Source organism: Myotis brandtii, unplaced genomic scaffold (assembly GCF_000412655.1).
Source record: "Myotis brandtii unplaced genomic scaffold, ASM41265v1 scaffold324, whole genome shotgun sequence".
In the NCBI taxonomy this organism is placed as follows: domain Eukaryota; kingdom Metazoa; phylum Chordata; class Mammalia; order Chiroptera; family Vespertilionidae; genus Myotis; species Myotis brandtii.
Window position 1 is genome coordinate 1,505,344 of NW_005362439.1, and position 2,863 is coordinate 1,508,206.

General features: G+C 57.0%; 1 protein-coding gene across 3 annotated transcripts in view; it reads left to right on the top strand.

The window, feature by feature from the left end:
• The window catches only part of TSPAN18 (tetraspanin 18), a 182,380-nt gene that overhangs the window by 32,811 nt on the left and 146,706 nt on the right, over positions 1-2,863 (top strand). For 2 of the 3 annotated variants that reach the window (XM_005870745.2, XM_014543309.1), the window contains exon 1: positions 1-75. The exons of the other annotated variant lie outside the window; for it this stretch is intronic. The gene's annotated coding sequence lies outside the window, so the exon portion shown is untranslated. The remainder of the gene's footprint in view (positions 76-2,863) is intronic. 3 annotated transcript variants of the gene reach the window in all.

Consider the following 2,863-nt stretch of genomic DNA (forward strand, 5'->3'; position numbering starts at 1 on the left):
CCATCTGCCCCAGGAAAGTTTCCCCCGCGGCCGCCGGCGGGAGTTGGCGCGGGGTCCGGCCGCTGCAGCTGGAAGGTAGGGGGCTCCACACCTTCTTTTACTCAGTGCGCCCTGCCGCTGCGCCCTAGGACTTGGAGACTCCCCGCGCGCTCCCCGCGGGAGACTGTTGGGCATGGTGGGTGGGGTAGGGGTGCCATCAGGGGTATCCCAGGACGGTCCGGGGAAGCTCTGGAACCAAGTTTCACTTAAACCAGCATGCGGAGGAGGAAGGGGAGACGTGTTCGCCTCTAATTCCTGCTCCGAATCCTCCGAGGGCTGGGGCTTCCCCGCGGACAGGTGCAGCACCAGTCGGCTCCGGGAGCTCTGGGTGGGTGAGTGGGGGCGCCAGGAGAATGGCGGAGGGTGGCAGGTGTGGTTACAAGGTTGGGGTCTCGGCGAGGGCTGCACCCCGAGGGAGGGTGCGCGTGCCACCCGACTCTGTAGCAGGGCAGGATTAGGTCTAGGGATGAGAAGCGAAGATCCGGGCTAGGAGACCACTGGGCCCAGCAGGGGCACTGAGAGCCTGCTGCCTTGGGGTCCCTGGCAGCGGGGCGAGGCCGGGGCGCCACCCTTTCCTTCGGGTGCCCCTGGATCCCCTACACGGTGTGTGCGGTTTGGGGAAGCAGAGATTCTGTGTGGCTCTCGGTGGTTCCGAAGCCCAGGTGTGTGCAGATTTAGGGGGTGTAGTGGGAGTCTGCTTGGAGGGCTGGCGGGCTCTGGTGGGTTCACGCCGGCTTTGGGACCCGGCTGGATGGAGGTGAGTTGGCTCCCGCCAGGGGGCGCACTTCCCCGGCCCTTTCACCCATAGGAAGGCCAGTGCTGGTTCCTTCCAGACAAATGTACTGAAATCCAGGATAGACAACCACAGACCCTCCAACACACCCGGGGCCCCGCCGGGAGAGCACCCCTCCGCACAGCGGGACTCGGGGAGAGGGTCGAGTGTGAGGCTGGGATGCTTCATTTGTAACTGCACCGTGTGCTGGGAAGCTGGGCTGTCAGGGTGTATTGGTGAATAAAAAAGTCACCGCCAGGAAAACAAAAAAAGGAGAGAAACTGTACAGTAACAGCAAATCCGTGTGGAGAAAATGACTGGGAGAATTAACTTTTTGAGGTTTCTCTGGAGTCTGACCACCCCCCCAATCGCTGAATGCACCCCCCCTTTCTGTGAAAGTTGTACCTTTGTTCCCTGGATCTGGCCAGGTCCCTACCTGCTGTGCCTGGGTGAGGTCTCCTGGCATATCACATCCCCTCCTATCCACACTCTCTCTGGGCACAAATAAGCTGGGAGGCAAGGGTGGGGGTGATGGGGGACCCTTGTAATTTTCTCAGCAGTCAACAAGAGCCCCCCGCCCCTCCCATACAGTCATCTGGTCATTTCACACTTATTGGTGGAAACCTGCTCTGTGTGCCCTGTCTGACCTCCGGGACTGTGTGTGTTGAGTCCCTGTGTCCCTGCGGACGCCTTGGGAAGCAAGGCAGCTGCTGGCATCGGTGAAGAGTGTCTACTCTGTCATGTGTGGGGCTGTTGGACATTGAAGGGACACTGAAGGGACTGTCGCCTCATCGTTCTCTCTAATTCCCTCTTTCCTGCCTCCTCCCTGCACCCCAAGTGAGTACAAATGAGCACATCAAAGACCGTGCGGTGGCCTCACAGTGGCCAGTGGAAGTTTTCATCTTTCTCTTGGCTAGAAACTGTGTGTCCCCCTCCTGTGTGTCCCCTGAGTCTCCTGCAGAGATGATGGAAGCGGGGAGGGTCCAGAAAGAGAGTTGAGGCTCTTGCTTGCCTCGCAGCCCACCCATTGTTTATTGCTGGATGCTACCAACCTGCTCTAGGACAGAGCTGCCACAAGGAAAGATCAGCATGATTTTTATTGTGATTAGAAGAGGAGGAGCAGAGACAGAGGAAAGGGTGGAGGAGCCGCTGTCCCTGGATGCGGCTTCAAGACATTCCATGGGGCCAGAAAACAAAAGGGTTGTTTGGTTTTGTTTTCAGTGACTTGTTTTTCTGAGGAGGGAAGCCTGCCCCATACAGCCCGCTCTGTCCTGTTCCACCCATTCTCCCCGCACTGCCCCCCAACCCCCACGTGCCCTGAAGAGAAGAGGGAACTGAGACCCCGGGCTGCTGACTCGGAGATCTCTGATTCCGCCACTTTTCACGTCTTGGTCAGTCTGTGTCCTTGTCACCCCATCCCCAAATACATTCAAATGCCTGACCCTTGGCGGTATCTTTATGCAACCTGTGGCTGAAATGCCAGTGCACCCGTGAAAGTTCCAGGGCACCTTCTAGAACAGTGGTTCTCAACCTTCTGGCCCTTTAAATACAGTTCCTCTTGTTGTGACCCAACCATAAAATTATTTTCGTTGCTACTTCATAACTGTAATGTTGCTACTGTTATGAATCGTAATGTAAATATCTGATATGCAGGATGGTCTTAGGTGACCCCTGTGAAAGGGTCGTTCAACCGCCAAAGGGGTCACGACCCACAGGTTGAGAACCGCTGTTCTAGAAGCAGAAGTTCATCTGGAGTTGGAGTTAGGGCACCTTGGATTGGTCCAAAAAGTGCCCCCTCCCCAATAAAATAATTTCACGTGAGCTTGGAAATAGCTCCTTGAGTTGCCCAATAAGGTTTTGATGGTGTGAGGGGTGGGCTGGAGGACAGGGTGCTGGGCAGGGACAGGTGCCCGGCAGTATCAAAGCAAGAGCTTGTGGCAGGGATTTGTGGGAGGGGGTCGGGAACGGAGCCCAGTCTTCTGGGTGATCAGTGTGGCTTTGGGTGAGTCACTTCCCCTCTTGGACATGCTTTCTCAGCCTGTCTTATCCCGC